Below are 20,984 nucleotides of genomic sequence, written 5' to 3'. Positions count from 1 at the left end.
GGGCCGAATAGCCTCCTTCTGCTCTGTAAATTCTATGAAATGCATCACCTCGCACTTCTCCACATTAAACCTCATCTGCCATCGATCTGTCCACTCCACCAACTTGTCTCTGTCCCTTTGAAGTTCTACAATTTGCACTACTTACATATTTATACCATCAGCAAACTTTGAAATCGTCTCCCGCACACCAAGATCTAGATCATTAATATTTATCAGGAAAAGCAAGGGTCCCAATACCGATCCCTGGGGAACAGCACTGCAAACCTTTTTCCAGCCCGAAAAACATCCGTTAACCATTACTCTCTGTTTCCCATCATTCAGCAAATTTTCTACGTTGTGACTGTCCTTTTTATTCCATGAGCCACAATTCGAATGCCTTCTGAAAGTGCACATGCACCATATCAACGGCATTACCCTTATTGACCCTTTCTGTTAACCTCATCAAAAAAACTCCAGCAAGTTGGTTAAACACCATTTCCACTTTAGAAACCCATGCTGGCTCTTTCTAATCAACCCACGTTTTTCCATACAGCTACTAATTTTATCCGGAATAATTGTTTCCAGAAGTCACTGATGTTAAACTCACTGGCCTTTAATTGCTGGCCGTGTCCTTACAACCTTTTTTGAAGGAAGATTGATAATTGTATGCACAATCTTAAATACAGATTATAGGAAGTTGGTGCAACCCAAGATAAGCTTAATGCAGGAAAAAGGGGATCTGTGCATGTATGAGCTTTCAGCTCCTGTTTTCAGAGGAAGTGGTGGTGACAGCAGAGGAGCAGTGAGGTGGGACTGTGGGCCATACATCATAGCTGTTTCTTGATATAGTTGTATATTGGCACTTGACAAAGGAAGTCCTTTTACTCGAAAGTGCTGTGTCATTTCTTTCTCGACACTCTGGAATTCAAGTGCTATTGAATAGGAAAGCAGCTAAGGCATGTTGCTTCTCCTTTGCAACTGGGCCTCAGACTGAAATATCCTAAGATCTGCATTCAGCTCTTTGTTAAACCCATTGAATCTTATTATTGAGTTGTGCGTGTTGTATCCCCTGATGCATCAGTGAGCATGAGTTAGGGCTGTGTAGTGGACCTGATAATGCTGACAGAAATCCAATTAATGCCAGGAGGTAGCACATTTACCAGTGACTTTATCAGTGGATTCTGTTTCACTTAGGAAGACATATTGAGCGATAAAAAGTGAGAGGTCTGCCTTCTGCAGGATCTGCAGTTTATTTCTGCTTTGACGGGGTGCAGGTTAAAGTTGTACTGGAAGGAAAAAGCCTAATTCAATAAACTGACACAGTAAAAAAATGTTTAAAATTGCAATGGTCGGATTAATTTGACAATGCTTTTGATCAGTCATTTTCAGCTTTCTTGTATTCATAAGCAGGGCTGAAAACACTGAACAGTGTTTCAATTATTTTTAGAAAAAAACAGTCTAGTTTCATTGCATTTGGTCACTGATGTTGGGAATGGAATTAACGGTTAATAAAGCATCAAACCCAAGTGGTTCATTTAAAAGAAAGGTTAATAGGATAATTATCAATTCAATCTTCGAGTCTAAATCATTTTTGAATATCCTGTTAAACAGCGTAGTGGGGACAAGCTCAAAGTGAACGAAGATTCATATCTGGGAGTATATATTACATCCACAATAAATTTCTTTAATAACATGGTACAAAGTATAATTGAATTGTTTAGATTTGATTAATGAAATCCAGTGTTTTAATCCAAGGTTTATTTCCGAAAAGATTTTAATACTAATCTATCCTAACTTTACAACAACAACTTATATTTATGTGGTGCCTTTAACATATTGGCACTTCAGAGGAGCATTATAAAACAAAGAATGCCACCAACCACACACGAGTCAAGATGACAAAAAGCTTGGTCAGATAGGTATTTTTTAAAGGAGGAAGGTGAACGAGAGACACCTAGAGGTGGGCGGAGGGAATCCCGGAGCTGGAGCCTAGAGGACTGAAGGGACGGCCACCAGTAGTGGAAGGATTAATATTGCAAATGAGGAAGAGGTCAGAACCTAGATATCTTGGAGGACCATGGTGCTGGAGGGGCAAGGCCATGGAGGATTAAGGACTTTAAAACCAAGACATTGCTTGACCAGATGTAATGTGAGCCTGTGATCACAATGGGTGATAGAGGAATGGACTCACTGTGAGTGATGTTATGGGCAGCAGAGTTTACGGAGGGTAGAATGTGGGAGACCTGCCAGGAGTGCGTTGGAATGGTCAAGTCTCGAGGAAACGAAGGTATGAATGAGGATTTCAGAAGTAGTTGTGGTGGGTCAGTGGTGAAGTTGGGTTATGTGATGGAGGTGAAAATAGGCGGTCTTAATATTGGTGTGAATATGAGGAGGAAGGCCATCTTGAAATCAAAGTAACACCAAAGTTACGAACACAGTGACTCCCTTGTTGATCAAAAGTCTGTCCAACTCAACGTTGAATATATGTATTGACCCAGCCTCCACTGGTCTTTGTGGAGGAGAATGCTAAACACTAATTTTTTCGGTTTTGAAATGTAATCACTCCGATGTCACATCTGGCCAAGCAGCTATGGTATGAGGCTGTCTCCCCGGAGGGTGTCATCTGAAGGCAATTCAATAAGGAGCTCTCATTGAGACTGATGAAGCGTTACAGTCTGTAAACATGAAGCATGATGTCAGAAGTGGAGAGAAATACATTTTTGAACCCTGGAAATGTAAAAAAGACACAGCTCAGGAAGGCCCGCAGAGATGTTCAAATCTGCATAAAAACTGCTTTAAAGGACAAGAGGAAAGCAAATACACATAGATACATAGAAGCTAGGGACAGGCCCTTCGATCCTGCTCTGCCATTCATCACGATCATGGCTGATCATCCAACTCAATAGCCTAATCCTGCTTTTCCCCCATAGCCTTGATCCCATTCTCCCCAAGTGCTATATCCAGCCGCCTCTTGAATATATTCAAAGTTTTAACATCAACTACTTCCTGTTAATGAATTCCCACAGGCTCACCACTCTTTGTGTGAAGAAATGTCTCCTTATCTCTGTCCGAAATAGTTTATCCTGAATTCTCAGACTGTGACTCCTGGTTCTGGACACACCCATCATTAGTAACATCTTCCCTGCATCTACCCTGTCTAGTCCTGTTAGAATTTTATAAGTCTCTATGAGATCCCCCCTCATTCTTCTGAACTCTAGCGAGAACAATCCCAACCTAGTCAATCTCTCCTCATATGACAGTCTCACCATCCCTAGAATCAGTCTGGTAAACCTTCGCTGCACTCCCTCGAGAGCAAGAACATCCTTCTTCAGAGAAGGAGACCAAATACTCCAAGTGTGGCCTCACCAAAGCCCTGTACAATTGTAGAAACACATCCCTGCTTCTATACTCGAAACCTCTTGCAATGAAGACCAACATACCATTAGCCTTCTTTACCACCTGCTGCACCTGCATGTTTACCTTCAGCGACTGGTGCACAAGGACACCCAGGTCCCGCTGCACACTCCCCTCTCCCAATTTACAACCATTCAGGTAGTAATCTGCCTTCCTGTTTTTACTTCCAAAATGAATAACCTCACACTTATCCAAATTATACTGCATCTGCCATTGGTTTGCCCATTTACCCAACCTGTCCAGATCTTGCTCTAGGATCCCTGCATCCGTGTCACAATTCATCCTCCCACATAATTTGGTACCATCTGCAAACTTTGAGATGTTACATTTTGTTCCCTCATCCAAATCATTAATATATATTGTGAATAGCTGGGGTCCCAGCACCGATCCCTGTGGTACCCCATTGGTTACTGCCTGCCAATTTCAAAAGAAACCATTTGTCCTTACTCTTTGTTTCCTCTCCACCAACCAGTTTTCTATCCACCTCAATACATTTCCCCCAATTCCATGCGCTTTAATTTTGCACAATAATCTCTTATTGTCAAATGCCTTCTGAAAGTCCAAATATACCACATTGACTGGCTCCCCTTGTCGACTGTACTGGTTACTATTCAAAGAATTCCAACAGATTTGTCAAGCATGATTTTCCCTTCATAAATCCATGCTGACTCTGACTGATCCTGCCACTGTTTTCTAAATGTTCAGCTATAAAGTTCTTGATAATGGATTCAAGCATTTTCCCCACTACCGATGTTAGGCTTACTGGTCTATAATTCCCTACTTTCTCTCTACCTCCCTTTTTGAATATCGGAGTGACGTGTGCTACCCTTCAATCTGCAGGGACAGTTCCAAAGTCTATAGAATCCTGGACGATGACCACCAATGCATCCATTATTTCCAGAGCCACCTCCTTAAGCACTCTGGGATGCAGATTCTCGGGCCCTGGGGATTTATCCACCTTCAATCCCATCAGTTTTCCCAGCACCATTTCTCTACTAATGTTGATCTCCATCAGTTCTCCCTTTTCACTAAACCTTTCATTCTCCAGAATTTCGGCGATCTGATTTGTGTCCTCATTTGTGAAGACAGAACCAAAGTATGTATTCAATTACTCAGCCATTTCTTTGTCCCTTATTATGCAGTCCCCTGTTTCTGTCTGTAGGGGGCCTACATTTCTCTTTACCAATCTCTTTCACTTCACAGATCTGTAGAAACTCTTCGTGTCAGTCTTTATGTTCCCCGCAAGCTTCCTTTCTAACTGTACTTTCCCCTTCTTAATCAATCCATTCTTCCATACTGAAGACTGCAAGGAAAATACTGAATGGGTAATGTGGCTGCAGTAAATTTTCTAATCCCATCTCCAGTAGAAATGTAATGGCTTCAATTGGCCATTTCTCCATTTGCAAAGACGGAAGTATGAGAACCAACAGACTTAATTAACAAGCTGGAATGGATTAGAGTAGCCACACTGCTGGCAAGGGCCTGCTACAAATTGTATATTATCCTAAATCTAACTGATAAGAAAATAATTTTGAATGCCTCGAACGCATATTGAATGAATGTTACATATAAATGATTTTCAACACAAACTCAAGAAGAGACAGAAACTATAGATCGGTACATGATTGAGTAACACAGCTTACAGACTATGTGAATTTGGACAGCGAAAAGAGTACCTGATTAAAGGTAGGTCAGTCTTAGATGTGCAATACTGCTTGGTGAGAGAGAAGGTTGACTGAAAGGTGAGAAACTGATGCTAAAGAAAGTGATAGACGTGTTGAAAAGACGAAGTTGTGAAATGCCAGCGAGAGCATATCCTCGCTGAAGTTTAGAAGGATGAGAGGGGATCTGATTGCGGTGTATAAAATACCAAAAGGGATTGATAACATAAATGTGGACCAAATGTTCTCGCTTGTCAGGGAAATCTAAAATGAGAAGTCACGGATATAGTTTAAAAGGCAGTAGATTTAGAACTGAGATGAGGAGGAACTACTTCTCATAGATGGTGGTGAATTTGTGGACCTTGCTGCCTCATAGTGTGGTGGAGTCTGAGTCATTAAATGGTTTCAAGAAGGAGATAGATATATTTTTGATATATTTATCAGATATGAGCAACAGGTGGGGAGGTGGATTTGAGACCAGGAAGAGATCAGCCATGATCTGATTGAATGGCGGAGCAGACTCGAGGGGTTGAATTACCTACTTCTGCTCCTAATTCCTATGTTCCTATGTATGGCAGAGTGGACCAAGAGATATTCCAGGAAAATAGGGCAGAGCAATTGCAGACAAAGGACAGGATGCAAATACTGTGGAGGACATCACACAAAGGAAAATATGGAATTCCCAGCATGGGGAAAACAATGTTTTAACTGCAAAAGCAGAATCGTTTTGCACACAGCTATTTGGTTAGAAAGAAACAAAGTGAATAGAAATATCAGCAGAGGAATCTGATGAAGAACAATAGAAATGGGTTGGTTCCGTCACGTCTATGGGAAACTAATGATTTTTTGACCGTTGCAATGTTAGATCATAAGACCATAGCACATAGAACAGAATTAGGCCACTCAGAATTAGGCCATCGAGTCTGCTCTGCCATTCAACCATGGCTGATAGTTTTTGCCTCTTTTGAAATTCAAAATACTGTCACTGTGTCATTTAAGACCATAAGACCATAGGAGCAGAATTAGGCCACTTTGCCCATCGTGTCTACTCCGCCATTCAATCTTGGCTGATTTTTTCTCATCCACATTCTCCTGCCTTCTCTCTATAACCCCTGACCCCCCTTATTAATTAAGAACCTATCTATCTCTGTCTTAAGGACACTCAGTGATTTGACCTCCACAGCTGTCTGTGGAAAAAAGTTCCACAGATTCACCACCCTCTGGCCGAAGAAATTCCTCCTCATCTCTGTTTTAAAGGATCATCCCTTTAGTCTGAGATTATGTCCTCTGGTTCTAGCTTTTCCTACAAGTGGGAACATCCTTTCCAAGTCCACTCTATCCAGGCCTCGCAGTATCCTGTAAGTTTCAATAAGATCCCCCTCATCCTTCTAAACTCCAATGAGTACAGATCCAGAGTCCTCAAACGTTCCTCATATGACAAGCTCTTCATCCCAGGGATCATTCTTGTGAACTTCCTCTGGACCCTTTACAAGGCCAGCATGTCCGTCCTTAGAAATGGGGCCCAAAACTGCTCACAATACTCCAAATGGGGTCTGACCAGAGCCTTCTATCACCTCAGAAGTACATCCCTGGTCTTGTATTCTTGCCCTCTTGACATGTGACCGCAGAGGGAGAGTATCGAGTGAACAAGAAATTTCTGATAGACACTGGTGCACCATGCAACACAATGTCCCTTCACAGACCTGTGCAAAGTGGCACAACGTGGCGATCTAACAATGAAACCTACGAAAGTGAGGTTGAGGCAATATGTTGGGATATACTCATACTGAGAGGACAAATTAGTCTGAGAGCCCAATGTAGTGGCAAGAAGGAAGATCTCGAGTTCCAGAGCATAGATAGAATCCCGGCCTATATGTCTAAACTGCTCAATCTCTCTTCATACGACAAACCCCTAATCTCTGGAATCAATCTAGTGAACCTCCTCTGAACTGCCTCAAATGCAACTACATCTTTCCTCAAATAGGGGGACCAAAACTGTACACAGTACTCCGGGTGTGGTCTCACTAATGCCTTGTACAGTTGCAGCAACACTTCCCGTTTTAAATTCTATCGAATTAGCTATGAAGGCCAAAATTCCCCTTGCCTTCCTTACTACCTGTGTATCTGCATACTAATTTTCTGAGATGGAACAGCTTTTACAAGATATATCGAGTACCAATGTTTGAAATGGTGCTTGGCAGTGGATAGAGCACATGATTGTGCATCCTCAGCATGATTTTTCTCCACCAATGATGTGGATGTCACTGGCATTGCCCACCCCTCATTGTCCTTGAAATGATGATGGTAAACTGCCTTCCTGAACTGCTGCAGTATTGTGGTAAAGGTACTCCTACAGCATTGTTAGGTGAGGAGTGCCAGGAATTTGACTGAACATTGAGGATATATTTCCAAGTCAGGAAAGTGTGTGATTTGGAGGGAAACTTAGAGGTCGGAGTGTTCTATGTACCTGTTGCCCTTGTCCTTCTAGGTGGTAGCGGTTACTGGTTTCTGAGGTTCTGTGAGCGAAATTGCGAAGGCATCTTCTTCAGGAAGCTCTTGCCAATGACAAGGACCTAGAGTAAAGAGAAATGGGACAGGAGTTAGAATGGAATGAAAGGTAAACTGCTGGAAAATTTCAGCAAGTCTGGCAGCATCTGTAGGGAGAGAAAAGAGCTAACGTTTCGAGTCTGATGACTCTTTGTCAAAGCTGGATAGAGTTAGAATGGCACTGAAAGGGTGGACCGTAGCAGCCGACAGTCTTCAGATGGCAGCTGGTAGTTACAAAGCTCGCTGAATATTTGCTGAGGTGAATGAACAGTTACAAGTAATAAAAGTAAAATTTTGCCAAATTGAGGGCCCCCTCCCCCTTCTCCGCCAGCTTCACCTTCCCTGACTGGCCGGGTTTTACCTGCTGCTCATCTCAAAGTTTCCTGCTCCATCTGGGTGCGGCCTATTATGCCCCCCCCCCCCCCCCCAGCCCCCCGCGCTGCCCGCCCCCTCGTCGTTCACCTCTGCCTTGCAGAGAAAGGGAGGATGAAAGTTAGTGAGTGGGGATGTGTGGGTTTTGTGCGTTGAGGGTGAAGGAGAAGGAATGCGGAATACGGCTGGGGAGCCGTAAACCCATGATGTGATGTAAACCCAGCACAGTGCTCAGCCCAGCTATTTCACAGCTCTGGGTCCCAGGTTCGATTCCCGGCTTGGGTCACTGTCTGTGCAGAGTCTGCACATTCTCCCCGTGTCTGCGTGGGTTTCCTCCGGGTGCTCCAGTTTCCTCCCACATTCCAAAGATGTGCAGGCCAGGTGGATTGGCCATGCTAAATTGCCCTTAGTGTCCAAAAAGGTTAGGTGGGGTTATTGGGTTGCAGGAATAGGGTGGAGGTGTGGGCTTAAGTGGGGTGCTCTTTCCATGGGCCGGTGCAGGCTCGATGGGCCGAATGGCCTCCTTCTGCACTGTAATTTCTCTAATTCTATGAACCCAACCATGCTTGGAATGTAAAGTTGGCAAGGGATGCTGGGAGACGTTGTTGGGCTGTGCAGACGCGAGGAACTAGAAAAAGAAAGTTGCTAGTATTTGGTGTGAAGGCCGCAAAAGAAAAGTTTAGTGTCTTCAAAATGAAAAAGGAGGACGTTTAATATGCCCATGTGGTGTATACTAAAGATGTGATAGAGAGAGGAAATGATTGACAATGGTCGGAGAGGGGTGAAAGAGGTGTTGAGAGAGAGAGAGCTAGGAGAGCTGTACACATTATTGCTGCTCTTGTGAAGTTATTGGGCTTCTTTCTACATTACACCCAAATCCGAAGAGGATGTACTGATGCTGCCATCCACTTCTGTGTAAACCTGCTGGAGGGTCTCCTATGCTTATGTTCCTATATGTGCTGGAGAACAGTACTTTTCTTTTGCACTGATTCCCTCCATGGGAGCCTCTTGAGAAGCATCTGAAAACCTGTGGGCAGCCCGAGACTCACTATTGCATTTATAATTCACTCCACACTGTTGGATGTGGCAGTAGGGAATGCAACTTTTATAACCCTTATTTTTATTCTCCACCTTTTTCACATTTTCTCCTAAATTTACACCCAACAATAAACAATAATCAGTAACAAATGTAATGTCAATTGCCATATCAATAACAACGATCCCATCCTCCCACCAAACCCCAGACATTAGCCCGCATGTTCACATAAACAAATGACAAAAGGAATCAGGAATGAAATGAAAATTAAATGAAAATCGCTTACTGTCACAAGTAGGCTTCAAATGGAGTTACTGTGAAAAGCCCCTAGTCGCCACATTCCGGCACCTGTTCAGGGAGCTGGTATGGGAATTGAACCGTGCTACTGGCCTGCGTTGGTCTGCTTTAAAAGCCAGCGATTTAGCCCTGTGGAATCACCCATAGTCACCATTAATCCCTCTCCCCCCAAACCTACCAGCACCCCCGCAATGTTCGATGTAATCCAATTCTTGAAAGTGCATAATGAATAACGTCCTTGAATTGTAGAACCCCTCCATCCTACCCCTCAGTTCAAATTTGACCTTTTCAAGTGTCAAGAATGCCAGCAGGTCTCCTGCCACGCCAGGGCATAGGGTGGAGAGGTTGATCTCCACCCTAACAGGATCCGCCTTCGGGCGATCAACGAAGCAAAGGCTACAACATCTGCCTCCACGCCCGTTTCCAACCTCGGCTGGTCCGACACCCCGAATATGGCCTCCCGAGGGCCCGGGTCCAGTTTCACATGCACCACTTTAGAGATTACCCTAAAAACCTCCTTCCAGCAATTCTCCAGCTTTGGACAGGACCAAAACATAAGAATGTGGTTTGCAGCACCCCCCCGCAATGCTCACAAACATCTTCTACCCCCTCAAAGAGCTGGCTGATCCTCGCCCCTGTAAGGTGTGCTCTATACACCACCTTCAGCTGTATCAGCCCCAACCTCGCACACGAAGTGGAGGCGTTCACCCTCCGGAGCACCTCACACCAGAACCCCTCCTCCATACCCTCTCCCAACTCTTCCTCCCACTTTGTCTTGATCCCTTCCAGCAGCACCTTCTCCTCCTCCAAAATAGCTCCGTAAACCGCCGATGCGACCCTCTTCTCCAGTACCCCTGTCGTCAGCACCTCCTCCAGCAATGTGGAAGCCCACTCCACTAGGAAGCTCTGTATCTCCTTTCTGGCAAAGTCTCGAACCTGTATGTATCTAAATATTTGCCCCTGCTCCAGCCCATACTTCGCTCCCAGCTCCTTCAATCCCGCAAACTGACCCCCAAAAAACAAATCTTTTCGTGTCCTAAATCTTTTCTCCCATCTCCGAAAATTTCCATCCCACTTCCCTGGCTCAAGTCGATGGTTTCCCCGAATCGGCATTTCCCTTGACCCTGCCCCCAACCCGAAATGCGGGCGAAACTGCCTCCAAATTCTCAATGAAGCTATTACTACTCCTTGAGTATCTCCCTGGGGTCATCGGGAATGGCGCTGTCACTAGAGCCTTCAATCCTGACCTCCTATCCAAACTCTCCTCCATTCTGACCCATTGGGAGTCAACCCTTCTGACCCAGCTCCGTACCTTCTCCACATTTGCCGCCCAGTAAGCCTTCCACTCTGTAGTAGCACCTTTCTAATTCTGGCCACATGCCCTCCCCATATGAACGTGGTAATCATCCCTTCAATCTCTCTAAAAAATGCCTTTGGAAGGAAAATCGGCAGGCATTGGAAAATGAACAGGAATAGCGGCAGCAGATTCATTTGAACCGCCTGTACCCAACTCGCCAGTGTCAGCGGGAGACCATCCTACCTTGCCAGATCAGCTTTCATCCTCCCCACCAAACTAGAAATGTTGTACCTACGGAGCCCCCCTCAATCCCGTGCAACCTGCACCCCCAGGTATCTAAAGTGAGTAGGGGGAAAACCATTGTTGATCTCCCGTGGCACTCGTGGAGTTCGAGCTTCCCAGGAAAGGGATGGAGGCCACGCAGCTGGGGCTCATTAAAGACGACACAGGAAAGCCGGCCCAAGCAGGGCCTGTCGTGGTTAGTTATTTCAGCAAGGATGAGACTCGGAGTGAGTTACTGCCTTGGGCAGAATATTGTATATAGTTCAATAAATACATGTTCCACTACTACTGGCTTCCTCAAGTTACTGAAACAACCTTGCTTTAAGTAGCTCTCAAGTGACTTGCCAGAATTTGTACAGCAAAAATGGGTGACCTACCTGTAGGTTGTGATATATAATTAGAATATATACGTGTCACATGGCATCAGAACTTTAGAATGGAATGAAAATTCTACCTAAGCCTGTTCTAAGGAGTTGATGTCAACGGAACATTAAGATAGAGAATTGCCAATTGCTATTGCAATGTACAAGACGATCAAAGGAATATTCTATTTTCTTAGGATCCCATAAATAGTCTACAGCGATCTCATGAACATTTTTTTTCACACTTTTCAAAATATGCAAAACATTGAATTACTTTATTTTGGCATGCAATCCAAAACTTCAAACCTTGCAAACCAAAACCTAGTGTGGCAGAGGTGGGTGGGAATCAGTGCAGCAGGCCAGTAAGTGTAGAGAGTGAGGGAAAAAGTGAGACTGAGATAAACATAACACAGAGTAAGAGCAGGCAGAAGGAAAGCCACAGGGCTCACAGGGGCTGGAGGTCTGGAGTTTGTTTGCTTCAATGCAAGGAGTATAACAGGTAAAACAGATAAACTGATGGATTACTAGATGGAACCCAGACCAAGGCAGGCCAGCAGCACGGTTTAATTCCCGTACCAGCCTCCCCGAACAGGCACCGGAATGTGGCGACTAGGGGCTTTTCACAGTAACTTAATTGAAGCCTACTCGTGACAATAAGCAATTTTCATATGTGCAATTACGGAGACATGGTTAAAAGAGGGACAGGACTGGCGGCTTAACATTCTGGGATATCGTTGTTTTAGGCGGGACAGAAGGGGAAACAAAAGAAGAGGGGCAGTTGCATTGCTGATTAGGGAGCTGTGTTAAGGGAGCACATTGGAGGGATCTTGTAGTGAGGCATTATCAGTGGAGCTCAGGAATAAGAAGGGTGAAATCATAATATTGGGAGTGCACTTTAGACCTCCCAGCAGCCCGCAGATGACGGAGGAGCAGTTTGTGTAGTCGGATACTGAAAAGGTGTGAATAAAAAGCAGGGTAGTTGTGATGGGTGACTTTAACTTCCCCCATATTGACTGGGAATCCCTTACAGCCAGGGGTACGGTTAGAGAGCAATATGTTAGATGTGTCCAGGAGGGCTTTTTGATTGAGTATGTTGACAATCCAACCAGGAGGAGGCCATACTAGACTTGGTATTGGGGAATGAGCCAGGCCATGTAACTGATGATTTAGTGGGGAAGCATTTTGGGATTAGTGACCATAATTCCATAAGATTTTGAGTAGTCATGGATAAGGACAAGAGTGGTTAATTGGGCGAGAGCTAATTACATCCAAATTAGTCAGGAACTGGGAAATGGGGATTGGGAACAGCTATTTGAGGGCAAATCCACGTCTGACATGTAGGAGGCTTTTAAAGGCCAGTTGATTGAAGTGCAGGACCGCCATGTCTTCACAAAAATGAAGGATAGAAATGGCAGGATTTGGGAATGATGGATGACTGGGGAAATTGTAAGCTTAGTCAAAAGGAAACAGGAAAAAGGAAGCATACGATAGGTCTAGGCATCTATAAACCGATGAAGCCCTGGAGTACAGTGAAAGTAGAAAGGAACTTAAACGTGGAATTAGGAGGGCTAATAGGGGCCATTAAATGTCTTTAGCAAACATGGTCAAGGAAAATCTCAAGGCTTTTTATGCATTTATCAGGAGCAAGGGAAAGAGTAGGCCCACTCAAGGACAATGGAGGGAAGTCATGCATGGAACCACAGGAAGTGGGTGAAATCCTTCATGAATACTTTGTATGGGTATTCACCAGGGAGAAGGACATGATGGATGTTGAGGTCAGGGCGAGGTGTGTGAACTCTCTCAAGAACGTCAATATATCAAAGCAGGAAGTGTTGAGTATCCTAAATTGCATTAAGGTAGACACGTCCCCGGGGCTGAATGGGATCTCTCCCAGGTTACTGCGGGAAGCAAGGGGAGAAATAGCTGGGGCCTTAACAGACAGATATCTTCACATCCTCTTTGACCACAGGTGAGGTTCCAGAGGATGCAGAATAGCCAATGTTATTCCCTTGATTCAGAAAGGAATCAGGGGCAATCCAGCAAGTTATAGGCTGGTGAGCCTGATATTAGTGGTGGGGAAGCTTTTGGAAAAGATACTGAGGAGCAGGATATATCCACATTTGGAGGAAAATGGACTAGTGACAGGCAGTATGGTTTTGTACAGGGAAGATCATGTCTCAGCAACCTGATTGAGTTTTTTGAAGAGGGACAAAGAAAATTGAAGAGGGAAGGGCTGTGGATATAGTTTATATGGACTTTAGTAAGGCGGTTGACAAGGTCCCACATGGCAGACTGGTACAAAAACTAAAATCACATGGATTCGAGATGGGCTGTATTGATGGATACAGAACTGGCTTGGTTATAGAAGACAGAGAGTAGTAGTGGAAGGGTGTTTTTTCTGAATGAAGATCTGTAGCTAGTGGTGTTCTGCAGGGATCAGTGCTGGGACCTCTGTTGTTTGTAGTACATATAAATGATCTGGAGGAAAATGGGGGTGGTCTGATTGGTAAGTTTGCAGATGACACGAATATTGGCGGAGTTGTTGATAATGCCAAGGATTGTCAGAGGGTACAACAGGACATAAATAGATTGGAGACTTGGGCACAGAAATTACAGGTGGAGTTTAATCCGATCAAATGCAATGTGATGCATTTTGGAGGATCAAATTTAGGTATGAATTATACTGTAAATGGCAGAACTCTTAGGAACATTAACATACAGATGAATCTGGGTGTCAGGTCCACAGTTCCCTAAAAGTGGCAACACAGGTGCCCATGTATGGCACGCTTGCCTTCATCAGCCACATTATCAGAAGTAATTGAAAGCTTTGGAGAGAGTGCAAAGAAGGTTCACCAGACTGTCGCCTGGTCTTGAGGGTAATAATAATAATCACTTATTGTCACAAGTAGGCTTCAATGAAGTTACTGTGAAAAGCCCCTAGTCGTCACATTCCGGCGCCTGTTTGGGGAGGCCGGTACGGGAATTGAACCCGCGCTGCTGGCACTGTTCATGAGGAGAGGTTGAATAAACTAGGATTGTTTTCACTGGAAAGACGGAGGCTGAGCGGAGACCTGATAGAGGCCTATAAAGTTATGAGAGGCATAGACAGGGTGGATAGTCAGAGGCTTTTTCCAAGGATGGAAGTGTCAATTACAATTAGGCACAGGTTCAAGGTGGGAGGGGGAAAGTTTAAGGGAGATGTGCGGGGGGGTACGTTTTTCACGCAGAGAGCGGTGGGTGCCTGGAACACGCTGCCAGAGGATGTGGTGGAAGTAGGCACATTAGCAATATTTAAGAGACATCTGCATGGGTCCATGAATAGGGAAGAAATAGGGGGATGCAGACAGATTAAGGGCAGAAGGGTTTTCTTTCAGTTAGGGCATTGTGATCGGTACAGGGTTGGAGGGCCGAAGGGCCTGTTCTTGTGCTGTTCTTTGTTCTTTGTTCTTTGTTCTTCTTTGTTCTTTGGAATAACACTTGTCTAATTGACTGTGTCACTAATCAAAGGTCTCAATTCCATCCGTAAAGAGAATCATGTTCAATACACTTCTGAGACATAGTTTGAAGTCTCCATCTGTGATTAAAACTTGACTCGAATTGTTGCCCTGTTGCTGGTTGGGCAGATTAGTATTTCAATTCAATATTCTGAAAAAGGAAAGGGTACTTTTAAGAAGGTTCACTGTAACACCATTTTATTCATGGAAGACATCCTTTCCTCAAAATGTGCTCTCAGCAATGCAGGATGGAATAATTAAATCAACTGCGCGATTAGATTTGCAGGGTGCACCTCAATGATCTTGCGTAGTTGAAAGTACGGTGCTTGCGAAAGATGTTGGTTGTAAGATTTTAACCTTGTGTGATCATGGAAAACAGCAGCTCGCTGTACACCCCTCACACTATTTCTATACACTGACTTCAGTAGAAATCAACATTTGGAGAAATGTAAACAGTGCCATCACCTTGAGAGCAGTCACTTTATAATATCGCATAAAGTCAAGACCCATCTCATGTAGAATCAATGAGGGGCATCTTATTCTTTAAAATAAGGTAACAAGATACAGCTTAAAACCCAGTGATTATTCTAACAGCTAAAAAAAAGACAGGGCCGGATTCTCCATAGCCCGACGCCGAAATTGGGGCCGATGCCGGTCCGCCTCCTCCAAACTGGCATCATCGTGATACGCACCGCATGGCATTTCAATGGCGTTGGCACCGCACCCGATGGTCCCAAACGTGCAGGAACCTGGCGTGTTGGCTGTGGACTGTGCCTAGAGCCGCCACACTGGGGCGCGATCCGTGCTGCCGGCCGGGGTGGAGGGGCTTCTGCTAGGGCAGGGGGGACTTGTGAGGTGGTGGCCAGGGGGTGGGTCACAGTTGGCGGGTTGTGGTCACGCACAGCCAGCACAATGTTGTACAGCGCGACCGCTGCAGGTCATCAGCCGCGCACATGCCCGGCCCCAGACCCGCCCATTCTCTGGCCGCTTTCGGCACGGTCCGCAGGAGTTTCAGTCAGCACCAGTGCTATCTTCTCACCATTACTGAAATTGATGACGGTTTCACGCTGTCATTTTTCGGTCATGAAACACCACGGGTCCCACGCCCGTTTCGGCACCTAGCCGCAGAAACGGAGAACCCTTCCCAAAGAATTAAAAACACCTCTTTGAATGAGATCATGGAACAAAATACATTCTTCAGATTCTGAACATGTTGACTGGAAGTTAAACCACTGGAAATGAATGAAAGTAACAGGTTTTTAAAAATTGAAGCGTAGAGTTGCAAATGAAATGATCATGACTGTGGCCAGATTTATTGCAGTAGTAATCAATTATGAAAGTATTCTAGTGTGCAAAACTATTCATGAGGTTGATCTAATTTTAGTATTCGGTATATGTTATAGGATATTTTTTGGGAAGGATGTTCATTAGCAAGGTCCCTCAGTATTCTGTGAGGATTGAATGAATCAACCAACAGAACCTGAGCATATTAATGTTCAAAGTAAAAATATTTTGCGCCAAATACTGAATGAAGTATCTCCTGCTTTTGATGTTGCTTTGATACCACTTTTACTCTGAGTAAATAAGTAATCAATAAATGAAAATCAAAGCGAAAGGGTGGGAATATATTTGGCCAAAGAGAAAATTGAAAGGCCTCTTATGATTCCTCTTGTCTTTTCAAAGCATCAAGTACGAACATAGAACAAAAAATCAATTATGGCCAATTAAAGATAGCGGATTATGATTTGCCTGTCAGCTTCCAGATAATCACAAGAGGGAGGGATCAATTGAGCTGCCTGGAGGAAGCCCCTCAGTAGCAAGCCAAGGGATTCAGCACTCCGGCTAAATTTAGAGGCTCTCCCTGTTTTCCTGGGGGTGAGGGCAGCCATAGCATGTCCTGAGGAGCCCTCTCCAGAATGGAGAGAGGGTCCCTGCATTTTGATGAGACCTCTCAGACCTGCCATCACATTCTGCTCTTGCTTCCAAGCTGAAAGGCCTCTGATTGGCCCTCTAGCTTTAGGGCCTACCTGCCGTGGTTAATTGGATGGTGAGCATGCCTTCTGACCATTCATTGGCTACGGCGTGGAAAACCGTAATACTGTTTCCCACACAGTGCAGGCTTCTGACCCCCATTTGAGGCTCAGAGAAACATATGAAAAATAGGAGCGGGAGGAGACCATTCGGCCCTTCAAGCCCACCCCCCATTCATTATGATCATAGCTGATCATCCAACTCAATAGCCTAATCCTGCTTTCCCCCATATCCTTTGATCCCCTTCGCCCTAAGTGCTACATCTAACTGCTTCTTGAAACCACGCAATGTTTTGGACTCAACTACTTCCTGTGGTAACAAATTCCACAGGCTCACCATCTCTGGGTGAAAACATTCCTCCTCATCTCTGTCTTAAATGGCCTACCCCGATAGTGCAGTCCAGAAACTTGGAGACTCCAAATTGAACATGGATTCTTCCAGGTCTGTTTGGCTCTATCACACCCTGCATTTTACCAACTAAGACATAAGAAGGAAACATGTTTCTATGAGTTATTGTTCTGTGTGTTCAGGTCTTATTTTAATTTCATTTTTGATTTAACATTTCATCTCAAATTGACATTATCCCTGTGATATCTACAGTCAAGGTGATAAAACCCTGATTTTGAAAGAAAGAGGTTAAAGGTTGTAACCGGTTATTAGTGAACACATTCTGCTCTTCTCTCTACTCTGGACCATGCTCCCCAACCCCCTCCACGCCTGAGAAAGCTTCCTCTGATCTTTTGCCCATTATAATAAATGTGGTGTTCGATTTTTCTATGTTTGATTACTATTGACTTACCATTGATGCTCACTGCTCTCGATTAGCTAAGCCTGGGTGTGGAGTCTGAGAAAAGTATAAGGAGAATTTGGCACTCCATTCCTGGCAGTGGGGACAGACGGGGAATACCGACCTAAAATATGCAGGAAATGAGAGGTGGGAGCACGGAACAGACATTTCAAAGCAGTGCGAATAAAATAAGCTACTCACGTAAAAATTAATGTAATCTCTGCATCGCTCTGAGATATAAAATATACAACAATAAGCACAGCTAAGCACTAGTGCTAGGGCACAGTGCCAAGGGGAAATATTAGGGTGTTGCATGAGGGGGGGCTGCGGTGAGGGGTTCCATTCTAATGTTTATGTATCGGAGAAGCTTTTAAAAATGGCGTCCTGGTCTTTAAAGAACTAAGTTGCTGGTGGAGCGGGCTATGATGTCGTGGGACCCGCCCCTTCAAGTTGTGTTAACTATATTCTGAGCAATATGGCGGAGGAAGCCGCCATTGGGACCAACGGCTTCGAAGCCACTTTTCACGTTGGATGCCACACTCTGAATAAAAAAGTCAAAACTCCACCCTCAGTTTTCTAAGTGCAGATTTCCTCTAAATTCTAATAAAGTCTGGAGTGTGTATCAGAAAACTGTCCCCTGACATTCAGCGACCAGGCTTCAATCTAGCTAGGAACCATGGCCTTTAATAGATATCATAGCTTGTATGCGATAAACTTGAGCAGATTAGATGCTATTTAATGACACCCTAGGTAAACTCTGGGTTTTTAATCTGTTTAAATGCTTCGCCATGTACTTTGCTTTTAATTCATCTCGGATTAATGCACACATTTTTAGAAGTTCCCTATTTAGCACAGTTGAAAAGTTATAGGTCAATGTTCAAGTTTGTTTCATTCATTATAAATGAAGAACAGAGAAGATAAGCATGGCTGTAGTAACAGCAAATGTACTGCACATTTATCTTAATTGCACCTTGCGATATCTTGGCAGGGAAGAAATACTTGCGCATCTGTATTGAGTTGTAGTACCCAACTAAACTGGTTTATTCTGATTTTTACTTTTATATATATGTATGGAAATGGTCACAATAGCATGCTCTTACATTTGATACTCATTAATGAAAAAGTTACACAATGTTCAAATTCTATACAGCTTATATACGTTTCTTGTTTTTCATTTATTTGCATACCCAACTTAGCAAATGATTTCCTACTCTGAAGAGGATGTTGTCCTTTTGACCCGAACTTGCAAAACTTGGGGAAGGACCTTGATCCATCCTGGTCTGAGTCAGAGGAAATGTTTTCTTTACCCAAGATTGTTTTGCCCTTGGCTTTCAATTTAATTTTGCACTTTATCAGGCATGTCTGTCTGATTTTAATTGAACTGCTTTCACAATTTAGAATTCATAGAATCCCTACAATACAGAAGGAGGCTATTCAGCCCATCGAGTCTGCACCAGCCCTCTGAAAGAGCATTCTAACTAGGCCCACTCCCCCACCCTATCCCTGTAACCCAGCACATTGATCATGACCAATCCACCTAACTCTGCACATCTTTAGACACTAAGGGACAACGTAACATGGTCAATCCATCTAACTTGTCTCAGAATAACCTAATTTGTATCTGAATAACTATTGGTACTCTGCTTGAATCCCAACTATCCACTTCATTTGATGTGCATGGTAGCACAGTGGTTAGCATTGTTGCTTCACAGCTCCAGGGTCCCAGGTTCGATTCCCAGCTTGGGTCACTGTGCAGAGTCTGCATGTTCTCCCCTTGTTTGCGTGGGTTCTTTCAGGGTGCTCCGGTTTCCTTCCACAGTCCAAAGATGTGCAGGTTAGGTGGATTGGCAATGTTAAATAGCCCTTAGTGTCCAAAAAGATTTTAGGTGGTGTTACTGGGTTATGGGGATAGGGTAGAGGTGTGGGCTCAAGTAGGGTCCCCTTTCCAAGGGCCGGTAAAGACTCAATGGGTCAAATGCCCTCCTTATGCACTATAAATTCTATGATTCAATGATTTTTCCCGACTCCCTTCTTCATTGTAAACTTCTGAAGCTAAAATGTGATCTAAATGTACAAATCTTACCGTTCCACTGCCAAACATCTTGATCAAATATGTGCAAGGACAACATATTTTCACGGCTCTTCCTGGTAGCCATTTCAAGCACAACACATACTGATCTTTGACCGTAACCTTCTGGTTTAACTTTAGATTCCTTTCTCTCACTCCTCCTCCATCATGATTCTCTTTGTGCCTGGACTGTTGCTTTGTCACTGACTGAGCCAAATGTTGCTTCAGCTTTGAAAACCTAGTTCTCGGCTGTCTTCTGAGAAATAATTCAGCTGGTTTCTTCCGGTGGATACCAAATTAGCTGAATAATGTTCAATGGTATTTTATGGGTGAGAATAAAGTTTGTAGTGCTGTTCCCCAGGGGTTGGTATCGGGACCCTTGATTTTCCTGATAAATATTAATGTCTAGACATTGACCTGCAGGGCATAATTTCAAAGGTTGCGGATGACACAAAACTTGGAAGTATTGTAAACTGACTGTGAAGAGGACAGTATTGAGCATCAAAGGGACAGAGATTATTTGGCAGAATGGGCAGATAGGTGTTAGATGAAGCGCAATGTGTAGAAATGTGAGATGATGCATTTTGCGAGGAAGGACATGGGAAGACAATCTAAAATAAATCCTGCAGTGAGTAATGCACTCCTTGACCTCCCAAAGCCTGTCCACCATCTATAAGGCACAAGTCAGGTGTGTAATGGAATATTCTCCACTTGCCTGGATGAGTGCAGTTCCAACAACACTCATGAAACTCGACACCATCCAGGACAAAGCAGCCCACTTGATTGGGACCCTTTCCACAAACATTCACTCCCTCCACCACCGACGCGCAGTGGCAGCCATGTGTGCCATCGGCAAGGTGCACTCACCAAGGTTCCTTCGACAGCACATTCCAAACCCACGACCATCTAGAAGGACAAGAGCAGCCGATACCTGGAAACTCCACCACCTGGAGGTCCCCGTCCTAGTCACACACCACCCTGATTTTGAAATATATCTCCGTTCCTTCACTGTCATGGGGTCAATGTTGGAATTCCCTCCCTATTAGCACAGTAGGTGTACTTACACCACATGGACTGCAGCGGTTCAAGAAGGCAGCTCACCACCATCTTCTGAAGGGCGATTAGGGTTGGGCTAGCCAGCGAAGCCCTCGTCCTTTAAAAAAAATGAAGAGCAAGAAGGTTATGCTGAATTTATACAAGACATTAGTTAGACCTCAGCTGGAGTATTGTGAATAATTCTGGGCATCACACGATAGGGAGGATGTCAATGCAATCCAGAGAGTTTAGAAAAGGTTTTGAAGAATGGCACCAGGGATGAGAAACTTCAGTGATGAGGATAAATTGGAGAGGTTGGGAC

The 20,984-nt window shown here is 44.2% G+C and overlaps 1 long non-coding RNA gene across 2 annotated transcripts; it reads right to left on the bottom strand.

Annotated features, from left to right (window-relative positions):
- Nucleotides 1–1,645: 1,645 nt before the first annotated feature.
- Nucleotides 1,646–20,740, bottom strand: LOC119955107. Of its 2 annotated transcripts, none has more exons than XR_005458384.1 (3): nucleotides 20,692–20,740; nucleotides 7,522–7,627; nucleotides 1,646–2,706 (listed from the first exon to the last, which is right to left on the bottom strand). It is a non-coding gene; the product is annotated as an uncharacterized LOC119955107 (long non-coding RNA). The 2 variants fall into 2 exon arrangements; XR_005458385.1 differs by lacking the exon at nucleotides 20,692–20,740 and adding an exon at nucleotides 17,572–17,689.
- Nucleotides 20,741–20,984: the final 244 nt, after the last annotated feature.

Source organism: Scyliorhinus canicula, chromosome 20 (assembly GCF_902713615.1).
Source record: "Scyliorhinus canicula chromosome 20, sScyCan1.1, whole genome shotgun sequence".
Classification (NCBI taxonomy): Eukaryota; Metazoa; Chordata; class Chondrichthyes; order Carcharhiniformes; family Scyliorhinidae; genus Scyliorhinus; species Scyliorhinus canicula.
The sequence above is the reverse complement of the archived record's forward strand: the minus strand, read 5'-3'. Positions and strand labels throughout refer to the sequence as shown.